This window comes from Cupressus sempervirens, chromosome 5 (genome assembly GCF_028749045.1).
Source record: "Cupressus sempervirens isolate cs-2001-9-10 chromosome 5, ASM2874904v1, whole genome shotgun sequence".
NCBI classification, from domain to species: Eukaryota; Viridiplantae; Streptophyta; class Pinopsida; order Cupressales; family Cupressaceae; genus Cupressus; species Cupressus sempervirens.
The window spans coordinates 382,602,515-382,615,549 of record NC_143122.1 but is presented as its reverse complement, the minus strand read 5'-3'; positions in this window follow the sequence as shown (position 1 = coordinate 382,615,549).

Sequence of the window (13,035 nt, the reverse complement as noted above, 5' to 3'; positions counted from 1 at the left end):
CTCCAAATGGCACAAGTTTCCAAATGAACTTCACTTAAGAAGCTTCCTCCACACAACATTAACATATAATAAAGAGCCATTATAATATATTTTATTAATTGTTTTTAGCTCAAAAAATGACCATTTCCACCATAACATAATATTTTGACACACACGACCATTGTTCCTTGTTCCCACAATTTAAAACTTTTTATCCTGGTTCTAGCGAGCTATGATATTGAGGTGTCCAACATTAAACACCAACAACAATAGCAACCTCAACATATTTAGATGAATAATAATAATAATTCACCCATCTTGCAAAAACAATTGAAGAAGCATCAGAATCGAAATTTGACAATGCCATAATGATCTTGATGAAGAAAGACGAGGAATGAATTTGGTGGGGTGACTTACTATAAATAGAAGCTCCCTCAAAGATTCTTGGAGCCCAAACTAGAAGCCCGAGATAAAAATTGAGAGCATCCTCAACTCGTCTAACTCAATTGAGCTCATCAAAATCAATAGTTTCACTTACTATAGATAGTAAATCCCTTAAACAAAGCCAAAACACACCATAGGCTACTAAAAAGCCTATAACCCACAACTGAGACCCTCAAATCCCACTGTTAGCTCATTAGGGTCACGATGGTGAATTGACCAAGCTAATTGTAGGAACTTGCTACAAATGGGGATATTACACTCAGAAAAATCATTATATTTGAAGGGAACTTTTGTCTTATTGAAAATTGAACCCTTTTCATGAAAAGATGGTTTGTCTTGAATAGATGCATGTTTGCTATTGAAAAATCTTAACCTTGTTCAAGACTAATAGGGTAGGTTAAAAAAAAGCATGAAAATCAGCACAAGACATTCTATTCTTTATATAGTAAGCTTTCTAATTTGAAAAGGGCATACTAGAACATTGGATGTTGCCTCCAAATATTAGTTGGACATCACATATCTATAAGTGCACACAAAACACTAGGATTTCAATTTTTCATTCACATATTTTTATGATCCCTCAATGATGTGGGCACCTCCACAATTTAGTTATCTTGGTGCTAGGCTCTTTGGTGTACACCTATATTAGCATTGACACATTAAAATTTTCTCTTTCAAGCATGCAAACTTGTGAATGGTTCCACCAAAATTAAAAATTGAAGAACGAAAATAGGTGTGCTCATGTGCACTATCATTCTACTTTTTGGAAAACTTTAGTCTTCTGCTTCATTCATATGCACACCAATGAAAGTAGAAAATCTTTGCACTATGATATGGGCACATGTTTGTAAATGGACAGGCTTTGAATTTGGCCATCACCTATGGCCAAGATCACACCTCTAGAAGCTTCTAGCGCTATCTCTCTAGTGTCAAGAGATGGAGCTATCTATGTAACTTGGATTTTGAGATTCAAATCACCCTTTAAGTGTGCACTTATATGCATTGTGTTTCTATGCTTTGAAAGTTCAATACCTTGCTACAAGTTGCCTTTTTTTAGGTGCATAAGCCTCACAACATTGGTCCATTCAAGAAACATTGTCCTCAAGCTTGGCATGCACTCTTAGACACATTTTGCATGTTTCGTCTTGTTGGGTTTGATCCTTTCAAGTGCATCCCTCCCGACAATCTCTAAAATTTTAGTTGTCTTTATGAAGAGGACCTGTTTGACCTTGTTTATTTGTGTGTTGATTTCATTCCAATGTGTGCCAATTCATTGCAATTAAATTTCCTTTAGGTATGTCCCTACATTAGTAGTTTAATATTTTCATCTCCTTATAGGATTCTTAACTTTGTAGAGTATGCTTTGTTATTTCAGGTGCATATGTGAACAAAAGATAATTCAAATTTGAAATTAGGTACCCTTCACTTAATTGTACACTTGAATTCAAGACATGATTTGAAGATGAAATCCATTATATCAAAGTGCACCCCTCAATGCACTATTGTTGCAATATTGAGATCCTTAGTGAGGAGCATTTTAAGTATGAACTCCCTTAACTAGGCATGCATTTCAGTCTTTCATTTAGCAATTTTAAATTTCAAAATTTCTCTTGTCAATGGTGCAAATCTATAATATCCCAATAGGATGTTATCTTTAAGTTTTCTCCAAATAACTTTTAGAACACAAGCAAATAAATGATGCAATGTAAACCAACAATTTAACTAGTAATTTTTCATTAAAATGCCTCAGAATATGTTATTGCATTATACATCAGCAATACAATAACTAGATATCAAGTCCAATCTTAAAAAATATAAAATATAGCTAGATTGAAAATAACAATAAAATGTACATGTAATCTCAAGTGTGAATTCTGGTATGAATCCACCTCAAAGATGAACTGGGGCTACGTCCAATCCCTCCAAGAAGAGCCCGAAGGTTTCCATCCTCATGATCCTCAACAAGAGAAAGCTAGCAGCTTCCCAAAGTTGTCCAAAGAGAAGCTAGAAAATAAGTCTCAAATCCAAGCTTGTTTAGAAAGAACTCCTCATCCTTCGTATGCTCAAACGGCGACTCTTCAGTTTCCTTCTCTTGTCCTTTTGTCATTTTCCTTCTTTGTCACCTTTTAACTCCCTTTATAATTGATAAGTAGGAGATAATTTCCACAGCTAGTCAAATTGTGATATGAATATCAGGATTTAACTGTGTGATTTTGAGTCAAACTCGATGACCCATGTTTCATGAGTAGTGATTCAACATGAATCCATCTCTCATGAGAATAAATGGAACACTTAGCACTCATTGGATCTAGGTGATGCTCACAGGGGTGAAGCACCGGGAGGAAACCCTGTTTTGCAAATGGGGTTGCAAGCTTTGGGTTTAACTATGGAGGAAACTCCGTAGTTAAGCGCACTCAGGCTGGAGTAGTACTGGGATGGGTGACCTCCCGGGAAGTCCCGGTACTTCACCCCTGTGAGCATCACCTAGATCCAATGAGTGCTAAGTGTTCCATTTATTCTCATGAGAGATGGATTCATGTTGAATCACTACTCATGAAACATGGGTCATCGAGTTTGACTCAAAATCACACAGTTAAATCTTGATATTCATATCACAATTTGACTAGCTGTGGAAATTATCTCCTACTTATCAATTGATGAGCTTAAGGGGCTTTCTAATGAATGGTTCATAAGGCACAACACTTGGTGAAGGTTTTGCAAATGGGGTTGCAAGCTTTGGGTTTAACTATGGAGGAAACTCCGTAGTTAAGCGCGCTCAGGCTGGAGTAGTACTGGGATGGGTGACCTCCCGGGAAGTCCCGGTGCTTCACCCCTGTGAGCATCACCTAGATCCAATGAGTGCTAAGTGTTCCATTTATTCTCATGAGAGATGGATTCATGTTGAATCACTACTCATGAAACATGGGTCATCGAGTTTGACTCAAAATCACACAGTTAAATCCCTTTATAATATTAAATTGACCCATTTATTAATTTTCTTTAAAGTCTCATAGGTCAAATTTAATATCTAATGAGTTTAACTTTAGAATTCCTAATGTCCTAAAAAGGGGACATTGCAAAATCTCAATATACCACTTAAAATTAGTTGCCTCACGTAGATTTCCTTGAACTCGTTTTGCATTTCTGTTTGCCATTTAAAAAAAAATTGTGGTGTTTTCTAGATGTAAAATCATTCTTGCATCATTTGTAGGGATCTCTAGGTCATTTTTTGGTTTCTATAGATTGTTTTCATGGTCACTATGTATTTTGTTGTATTGTTCTTAGTTTTTCACCCATTTGGGGCTTGCAACATCTTTGTAATTTTTTTTTGTGTTTTTGAGCGACACCATTATAAATTCGAATACCTATGTTAGTCCTTTGAGTGCCCATGCTAAGTTTTTTTGACTTTCACAAACATGGGGTCATTTTTTGGTACAAAATCATGCGATATCTATCAAATGTACCACTTGGCTTAGGGTTTTTCTATTTGCCCTTTGTTTGAGAGTATTTCTTTTAACATATGATTTTTTCTCAAATTTTCCTCAAAAATCATGGCTATGCATTTTTTCTTTTTGCATGATTTTTTTCCCTCTCAAAAACCATGGTTATGCATTTTTATTTTTTCCCTCAAAAATCGTAGTCTTTCTCTACAAGAGCGTTTTTTATTTTTCCACAAAAAATCATCACTATTTCAATGTTATGGGTTTTGATCGATTTCTCTCCTAAGCAATCGTGTCTAGGGTTTAATTGATTTTCTCCTTACAAATCATGTCTAGTTTATTTTTATTTCTCCTTAAAATTTATTTCTAGGTTTCTTCAATTTTCTCCTTACAATTGTTTCTAGGTTTTGTAAATTTTTTCCTTAAAAATTACTATTAGGTTTGATTATGTTTTTCTTAAAAACTTTTTTTTAGGTTTTATAATATTCCTAAAAAATTCTCCTTGGATGCCCTAGGTTATGTATGTGGTAATAGGCTTACGGATTTGTGGTTTTCAAAATTTATTCTTGCCTTATATGGGAAAATGTTACTATAGCTGACAACTTTGTGATTCAATCTTTTTCCCTCTTCCTCTAAGTATACCTTTCACATAATGGGGTTTACTTCAGATTTTTCAGAACCCAAAATTGTTCTCAATATGATATGTCTATTGTATTGCCTTAGCATAGTTCTCTTTCATCACTAGATTATCCCTCTAAATTATGCACTTATACTTTGATACCACAAACTTCAACTTTGGATCTTTGTGTCCTTTCTATCATATGGTGAACTCCAAATCATATTGAGGGACAATGACTATACCTCACAAAATATAATGTCCCCTTCCTTGCAGCCATCTCAGTTGTCGTCTTAGCTTTTATGCTCCCAAAGGCTAAGTGGAGAAATAGGGGAGAAATTAATTAACAATTTGCGAGGTTATTAAATAATGGTTATTAAAAGGTGACCTTATATTGAATCAATTTAATAAAGTGACAAATAAATATTATATCATAAAGTCACTCAAATAAAATAAAATGTTTCTAGAAGCTTCTTGAAGGATCCACCTCCTCTTGGAGAAAATGTTTTAATAGGGTGGTTAGTTAAACTTCTACTCATCTAGTCCTTGACAATTGCTTTGATATGTTTATTTGTGGAGCCAAGGGCTTTTGCAGGTTATTCCATTGGTCATTGGGAACAATCAGTCCCATTGATTCCATTGCCCCCTTAGGAAGATTAAAATTTATTTGTTTAATTGCGATGCTCAAATACACTGTAATGTCCCCCTATTTAAAATATTAGAGTTTTGGAGCTATTTAGTTTTCACTTATAGATTCCATTGAAATAATTTGAGCTATAACTAACTAGCACCCTCCAAGACTCTGTTTTTGCACTCCAAAGGCAAAAACGTCCAAACATATGGCATGTATTACATATTTTAAATATGTAATGAGGTCTTGAGAGTGTGATTTACACTTTCAGCCATCATATGAATACATTTTAAACATGTAAATGCATCCATAGACCCTGATTTGGCATTTCAACACATGCAAATGCTATTGGAGACCATGATTTTGCACTCCCAAGCCAAAAATGGCTCAATTACATGCATCTTTAGGACAAGTTTTTGCTAAAAACGCCCAGAAAATTGGGTTTTCATTCACGTTTTTGCATTTTAGAGCCACATTTTTGCATTTGGATCCATGTTTTAGCATTTAGGGAAGACGATTTTGCATTCACAAGTAAAAAATGACCAATATATATATGCATTTTGGAACCACGTTTTCACTAAAAGTGCCTAGATTTTGGCATTTCCAGCTCACGTTTTGCATCAATGGAGGGTCGTTTTTGAGTTTAGATGCATATTGTTCCCTTTGGGAATCACGTTTTTACCATTCATGGCCAAAATGTTTCATGTCATGGCAACTTCAAAATACGTTTATGGTAAAAACACCCAAATACTTGGTATTTTGCAAAAACATTTGCATACTTGGAAGTTATTGAGCACGTCTTTGGCATTTATATCCAAAAACGTCCCATTCATTGCTCATTCGAATCCATCACTGCAAGTTTTGAAAAGGTCAAAGATCTGGCTGGAAATTTCAATGTTGGAGAGAAGTTTTTCGTTGCAACTTCTTTCTCCTCCATTTTTGGCTCTTTTATGTCCAAGTAGACACTTTCAACTATGTTTGTCAATTCATGCTTATCTTGTTTTTTTTTGCATATTATTGCTTGTTATTGTACACTTCTTCAAAGAGATGACATGTATTGTGCAAAATTCCTTTAAATAAGATGAAAACCTTCATTTTCGCATGCTTAGATTTTCCCCAAACTCCAATTTCCAAATTGCATATAGGAAACCAACTTACTATTTGTCATGTTTGAGTCAATAACCAAAGGTATGTGCTTTTTTCTTTGTGCATATTTTTGTTTGATGTTTGCTTGCTGTTTTGATTTCCTTTTTTCAGAAAGGTTAAGCATTCTTCTCCAAGAATGCAAGAGCATGTTACACCATTTCATTTTTCACGTTTCCATGCAAGTGCATCACATCTTTCCATATCCCACCAATTCATGTCAAAGCATATTGCATCTATTTCCTTCATATGCAATTACATTCCAAGAGCAAGTACATGTAATTCCATCCTCTATTCACATTTACATGTAATCTCATTATCCATTTGCATTTACGTGTAACTACCTCCATACCCACTTACATGTAATTCCATCCTTTGAACCTAATTGCATGTTTACATGAAGTCACAATTACATGTAAATCACTTTACATGTAATTGCATTCAGAGAATCTGACTTTGGTAGGTCACTCTTTAAACATCAAAGTCGCCATTTGCACACATCCATATGCCTCCCAACTTGCATTCTTGACCATACCCATAAAAATCCATCTTTGCCCACATGCAATCCACCCTTGAGAGTCTGATTTTGGCCCTTTTTCCCCAAATACATATGCTTTTATGTTCATTTCCAATCATATGTATTTCATAAATATCTAATCCATACATCAAACATTCATCCCTCATGGCTTCATTATTGTAACTCAAATCCCAAAGTTTTCATGGATCCAATCTCATTGGAAGATGCTTTCATCTTCATGTTGCAACACACTCTTCAAGATATGTCAAAACTTCTTGAAAGAAAAGAGACATCCCATTGAGAAGATATGCTTTGAATCTCAAGAAGCACTAATTCATTTGGTCTCATTTGTCCCAATGGTTGTCTAAGAACCAGAGTTCACGTGGGAATGTGCCAAGCACTTTACTCCAAAAAAGAAAAACATGGAGTTAAAGGGGCCGATGGAATGTTGTTCCAAATTTACATCTGGACACCATCAAGAAGGTTTTGAAAGTGTCAAAGATTCTAGTGTCAGAGACTCCAGAATGTACCAATCTACAAAGGAGAATTCATGACATCTCGAACAAGAAAAATCTTGATCACATCAAGTTTTCAAATGACAACTACAAACTCATCAAAGAGGATGCAGTGGTGCAGAATACAGGAATCCTAGATCCTGCAAGCATCACCAAGTACAAGGCCCTTCAGAACAATCCCTATTATTGTTTCAACTCTCTTTCGTCTTCTTCCTTCTTTTTGTTTTCATGTTTATAGTTAAGGAGAATGAATTGCATGGATGTAATGTTCCCAAGTCGCTGTGTTACCCAGAGATTGCCCAGACAATGGAGCCATACGGTTTTATGCAGAGAAACAAGTACAAGAAAGCAAATGGGGTGCGGAGACAGAGCACAGATGGTCGTACGGTGGGAGTCTAGGGCCTACCGATTAAAATCTGTACTGTGGAACTCAAAAGGAGTCCGTACAAGTAAGAAAATGTTCATACATCAAATGTGAAGACCGTACAGAAGATGAAGTTGAAATCCATACATGGCTTGAGTCCGTACGGTAGAGTATGGGAGGATCTCAAAAAGGCCGTATGGTATTATTGCTTATGAGTCTGTACGGTGAAGTGGGAGGCAAATGGGGAGCCATACGGTGAGAGCAGGGGCTGGGAATTTTGGGCCGCACGGTTAGGAAGTGAGTATGGAAGGTTGATCACAATGTGCATGAACACACAAATACTAAAAATATTTAATTCAATGGTAAGCATAGGAACACCAAATAATACTTGTACAAGCATGTAGAGATATTTACCAGTTGAGAATTTGCAAATAATGACAGCACTCCAACTGCTGGATACAAACTAGATGAACACCAATGGAATAGGGTGAGGGTTGATTCCCATCGAAATCGAGCAAGCCAAATAGGGAAGGTCTTTCACTTTCGAAATGGCGAACAATGCCGAACTCCAACAGGAATCTGCAGAACAAAGAAATGAAATCCAAAAACGTACCTATCGACTACTATGAGCCGTGCTTAAATACCCATCAGGAAAAGCTTTCCGAGGGTGTACAAAGATTAGCCAACAACGACACAAACTACTATGACAAAAATTAAATTTTGGGTCTGAGTTAAATTAAAAAAATCGGCCCGTTACACAAAATAATTAATTACATTTATTTTTCGTTGGGGACATCACAGTCCTCCCACCCCGAAATTTGCTTGTCCTCAAGCAAATGCAGTGTCAGATGCTGTAGGATGTGTTCGCCCTCCCACGTTGCATCATCTAGTGGTAGATGTCGCCAACATACCAAATATTCTCTCACAGTTTGGTTACGCAAGACCTTTTTGCGCACTTTGAGAATTTCAACAGGTTCCAGAATGAGTTTCCCCTCCTCATTGAGTGGTGGAAGATCTGTAGTGACAGTGATGTTTTTCCCGATAGCTTTCTTCAGACAGGAAACATGGAAGACATTATAAATGCGGCTACCTTTGGGAAGCTCTAGTTCGTACGCTACCTCACCAATGTGTCGGATCACGCGGTAGGGGCCATAAAACTGGGGCTTCAGTTTCTCCTTCCCTGTTCCCTTCAATGATGACTGTCAATAAGGTTGTAACCAGAGATAGACCAAATCCCCCACTTTGAAACTCCTCTCTAACCGATGTTTGTCGGCGTATACCTTCTGTCGGTTTTGTGCCTATTGCAGGTTTTCTTTCAAGCTCCTCAAAATGTCCTATCCTTCCTGAAGCCAATCCTTGGCCCTTGGAGCGCGGCTGTCGCCTAGCACTGTATCAATGAAGGAGAGTGGTTCGTGCTCGTATAGAGCCTTGAACGGCATCATCCTGATTGACATGTGATAAGTGGTATTATAGCAGTACTCCCCAAGGTGGATCCATTTCACCCATGTGCATTGTTGTGTCGAGACATAGTTTCATAGATAACCTTCAAGCCATTTGTTCACAATTTCAATTTGGCCATTTGTCTGTGGGTGGTAACTTGTGCTCGGTGATAGTTCAGTTTTTGCCATTCGAAATAGTTCTATCCAGAAGATACTGACGAAGCGTCCATCCCGGTCACTGACGATGTTTTGAGGTAATTCGTGTAGGCGAAAGACTTCTCTGAAAAATAGATCGATGACCTGTACAGCTCGAAGGTCCGAGGGGATGGCGAAGAAGTGAGCGTACTTTGTCAATCTGTCAACTACCACGAAGATGCAATCCCTTTTGTTCACCTGGGGAAGACCTATTATGAAATCCATTGATATACTTTCCCACTTATGTTCAGGAATCGACAGAGGCTGTAGCAGTCCGACAGGAAGAGTATGTTCGGATTTGTTCTGTTGACAAATAGTACATTCTCTGACATGCTGCAACACATCCCCTTTCAATCCCTTCCATGAGAACCTTTCCCGCATACTTCTGTAAGTCTTCAGGAAGCCAGGATGACCAGCCAGGGGGGAGTTGTGCATATGCTTAAGCTTGGATTCTGGCACTATGTAGATCCGATCCTTATAATAGATGATATCATTCACCACCTTATAATGATCATCATGGATGTGACCATCCATTATCTCATAGGCAAAAGTATTTTTAGAATATTCCACCAATAGCTGTGCCCTCCAGTCAGCTGAGATCTGCTCTAGTGAGTAGATGGTGGGTTTTCGGGACAAAGCATCTGCAACAACATTGTTTTTTCCCTTTACATATTCAATGTCAAAATCAAAAGATTGAACCTTGGTTACCCATTTTTGTTGTTGTTCGTTCAAGTCCCTTTGCTCCAAGAAATATCTTAGGCTGTTGTGATCTATACGGACAAAAAACTTGGCACCAAGCAGGTACTACCGGAACTTGGTCAGTGCATGAACAATGGCCAACATTTCTTTATCATAAATGGAATACAGGCGCTCAGCTAGTGTAAGCGTCCTGCTCTCATAGGCGATGGGATGTCTGCCCTGTATCAAAACCGCTCCAATACCTTCCCCTGATGCGTCGCATTCCAAAATGAATGGTCTGGTGAAGTCAGGCAGTGCCAACACTGGACAAGTGCTCATGGCCTCTTTTAGCTTATCGAATGTGAGTTGTGCTTCGTCATTCCATGGAAAGCCCCTTACTTCATCAGATCTGTTAAAGGCGCGTTGAGCTGAGAAAAACCCTTGACAAATCTCCTGTAGTAGCTACACAATCCGAAGAACCCTCACAGATCCATGAGTGATTTTTGGGGAGGCCAATCGAGGATAGCTTGGATCTTCTCCTGATGCATTTGAACCCCATATTGACTGACAACATGCCCCAAGTACAATATCTCCGTCATTCTGAACTCACATTTGGATTGTTTGGTTAACAAGGACTGTTCTTCCATGATACTTAGAACCTCATTCAAATGTTTCAGGTGCTCCTCCCATGTCCTGCTATAAATGAGAAGATCATCAAAGAACACCAACAAATACTTACGCAACTACTTGTTAAAGATACGGTTCATGCATGACTGGAATGTAGCAGGTCCGTTGGTCAGACTGAACGGCATGACCAGGAACTCATAGTGTCCGTAATGGCAATAGAAGGCAGTTTTCTCCACATCCTCTTCCCTCATTCGGATTTGATGGTATCCGAAATGGAGATCTATTTTTGAGAAATAGACCGCACTATGTAGTTCATCCAGCAGTTCATCTATCCTCGGAATGGGGTACCTGTTCTTTATTGTCCTCTTGTTCAGTGCACGATAGTCCACACACATACACAACGTTACGTCCTTCTTCTTGACCAACACCACTGATGATGCAAATGGGCTAGAATTGGGACGGATCCATCCCTTATCACGTAACTCCTGGATTGTCCATTCGATTTCATCTTTGAACTTCTTCGGGTGGCAGTATGGTGTGGTTATAACAGGTTTCGCTCCTGGTTCTAACTTTATTGTATGTTCAAAGCCTCGATGTAGCAGTATGCCAGGAGGAATGTCCATGAAAACCCTTTCATGCTTACTTAAAACATCTTGAAGCTCTTTATCCTGTGGAGGTGTTCGGTGCCCCTTAATAGGTTCCGCCGAGATGAAACATTGTGTAGCCCACGCAACATCATCATGCCGTAGGATTGCCTCCATCTGATGTGCAAACACTTCCTTCGGTCCTTCATTTGCCATCCCTCGGAGGACCACCTTCTTCCCGTCAGCCATGAAAGTGAAGTCCATTCGCTTGAAACTCTGAGTGTATTCATCAAGCGTCTCCATCCACTGTATGCCGAGGATGACCTCCATGTCGGCCAGATCCACTATGAAAAAGTCCTCTGTCACCGTGTGATTTTCCATCGTGATGCTCAGCTAAGGAACTAGGTGCGTGCAGGGCAGGAAAGTCCCTCCGACAACTTTGACCTAAAAGCCCATGTGTGCTTCCGTCAGAAGATTTCTTCGCTGTACTAAAGATGAATTTATGAAATTCAATGTAGCTCCGCTATCCAACATCACTGTGACCCTTTGTCCCTGAAGAGTACCTCGCACATGTAAAACTGTGCACCTCGGACTGCCAGCCAAGGCAATGGATCCTCCACGTTTTATTAAAGCGACAATCCTCTCCGTATGGTTGAAGTTGGCCATGTCAATGTCACCGCTAGGTTGGATGTCTTCCACTGGCGTTTCCTCTCGATCCTGCCCATCTTCTTCATCAGACATCACTTCGATGTAATGAATTTTCCCTTTCTCGAGGCATCGGTGGCTAGGTTCCCAAGGCCCCTTCCAATTAAAACATAACTTCTTTCTTCGGAGTTCTTGTCGGGATGCTTCATCCAGTGATGGCTTCTTGGGCGGAGGTTTGTCCCTCAGGAACGTCGGCAGTTTTGGATGTGAATGAATCCGAGAGGATGAGGATGATGCTAACGACGACGCCATGCATCGTGCCTTACTGATTGCTTCCGTCAAGGTTGACGGGTTGAATCCTTTCACCCAACCTTTTAGTGGTTCTGCCAGTCCATCCATAAAGAGAACGACCCACCTTCGTTCAAAGATGTCTGTCACCAACACAGAAAGTCTCTAAAACTCTACGATGAATTGATCTACTGATCTTGTTTGCATCAGCTGTGCCAGATCTTTGAAATTGAGCTCGGGGTCTTTTCCATCAAATCGTTCAATTAGTTTCTCCATGAACTCAGCATAAGTCTTTATTTGATCATGCCCAAGAGTAATAGTGCTGTGGTGCCACCATTCATGCGCAACGCCCTCCAAGTGTAACGCGGCGAATTTGATCGCTTCTTCGGGCATAGGATTTAGCTGGAAGTAGGTGTCGGCTTTCATTACCCATTCCTGCGCTGAAATGGAGCCTGAATCGTCAAATGGAGACAGGTTCACCTTACTCAATTTTCTCCTTAGGTCATCGTAAAAAAATCCTCCTCTGTTTCCACCTCCTACGTATCTCATTCTTAGATCTACGTAATCCTTGTAGGAGATGTCTTCTTCAAGATTTGCATTCTGCCAATCCTCCCGTATTTCCTCGAAGGTTGGAAGTCTCTCTCCATTATGTGTCTCAGTCTGTGGTGGAAAAGTCAGCATGGATGGTCAAGAGTGTGCAGTGTGAGGGTGTGATCTGCCTGCCACCGAATCTGCGCTGCCCATTCGGTTCTCTAGAAATTTTGTTTTCCGCTAACTTTTTGAGAGTTTCTTCCATAAGCCGCTGAGTATCAGTGATCTGTGCCTGGTTCCGCACAAGATCCCTTAGAAGTGCAATGAGTTCTGCACTTGTTAGTTCTCGTTCCCGTTCCTGTTCTTTAGCCATTCGATCAACAGAATGTGTCCTCTTCC